This window comes from Piliocolobus tephrosceles, chromosome 10 (genome assembly GCF_002776525.5).
Source record: "Piliocolobus tephrosceles isolate RC106 chromosome 10, ASM277652v3, whole genome shotgun sequence".
NCBI classification, from domain to species: domain Eukaryota; kingdom Metazoa; phylum Chordata; class Mammalia; order Primates; family Cercopithecidae; genus Piliocolobus; species Piliocolobus tephrosceles.
Genome location: NC_045443.1, coordinates 122,892,470 through 122,894,208, shown reverse-complemented (window position 1 = coordinate 122,894,208; position 1,739 = coordinate 122,892,470).

The following is a 1,739-nucleotide window of genomic DNA, read 5'->3' as shown; positions in this document are numbered from 1 at the left end:
AAAAAAAAAAAAAAAAAAAAAAAAAGTAAATATCAAGGTTGTATAAAAAGGACTGGGTGCGGTGGCTCACGCCTGTAATCCCAGCACTTTGGGAGGCTGAGGCAGGTGGATCATGAGGTCAGGAGATCGAGACCATCCTGGCTGACACGGTGAAACCCCGTCTCTACCAAAAATACAAAAATTAGCCAGGCGTGGTGGCGGGTGCCTGTAGTCCCAGCTACTCGGGCGGCTGAGACAGGAGACTGGTGTGAACCTGGGAGGTGGAGCTTGCAGTGAGCCGAGATAGCACCACTGCACTCCAGCCTGGGCAACAGGGCGAGACTTTGTCTCAAAAAATAATAATAATAATAAATAAAATAAATGTAAAAACACGCATGTATGACTGATAATGCTAAAGTCAAATGATGGAGGAAAAGGATACTATAATCATATAACTCTAGAAAGGAAAAGATAATTTAGCCTGAGCTCACAGCTTCCAGCTCTGGTAGGGCTTCATACCGATCCATTTCCTTTTCTATTATTTTCCCCAGTTCTGTTCTTTTAAACATTTTCTTTTCTCTCTCTCTTTTTTTTTTTTCAAGACGGTGTCTCACTCTGTTGCCCAGGCTGGAGAGCAGTGGTGTCATCTCAGCTCACTGCAACCTCTGCCTCCCAAGTTCAGCTATTCTCTTGCCTCAGCTTCCCAAGTAGATGGGACTATAGGCATGCGCCATGAGACCCGGTTAATTTTTGTATTTTGAATACAAAACAGGGTTTCACTATGTTGGCCAGTCTGGTCTCAAACTCCTGACCTCGTGATCCACCCACCTAGGCCTCCCAAAGTGCTGGGATTACAGGCGTGAGCCACTGCATCCAGCCTCTTTTAAACATTTTCTAAACATACAGATATGTATAGCATATTTATGTGTCAGTTATGTATAGATTCTCAGCTTTCTAAAATCAGTTTTTTGTGTTTTGTTGTTGTTGTTTTTTTTTTGAGATGGAGTCTTGCTCTTACCGCCCAGGCTGGAGTGCAATGGCGCAATCTTGGCTCACTGCAACCTCCGCCTCCTGGGATCAAGTGATTCTCCTGCTTCAGCCTCCCAAGTAGCTGGGATTACAGGCACCTGCCACCACACCCAGCTAATTTTTGTATTTTTAGTAGAGACGGGGTTTCACCTTGTTGGCCAGGCTGGTCTCGATCTCCTGACCTCATGATCCGCCCAACTCGGCCTCCCAAAGTTCTGGGATTACAGGTGTGAGACACCAAGTTTGGCCAAATCAGATCTTTTTAATGATGGTATTATTTTTCAACCGACCCTTAAACAGAGACCTGCAACCACTGAACTAAAACCTTTTGAGAAAATTTTTGATGCAGAAAAATAAATGTAAGAAAGATAATTTATTGTCATAATGTAGGGCAAATTGTAGGCACTCAATATTTAGTTATTGACAGATGCATTTTCCCATATAAGTCTGACAGGTCACAAGGGTCGGGAGGCAGTGAGGGAGAAAACATCATCTCAGCATTGATTGGGGACTTTCTGACTTTTATCTGGACGTAAACAGGTTTGATCACTTCATCCCTTCTAAAGGTTCCACTTCTTAGTCAAAGTGGTTGACCCTTAGATGCTAATTTTACACTCTTATGTGATAAGTTCTTTGCAGTGGTTTTTTTAGCTAGTTCTGCTAATTTTCAATTTCACAGGCTGCACTTTGCATTTTCCCACACCTTATGTTTTATGATTTAATCAATATCC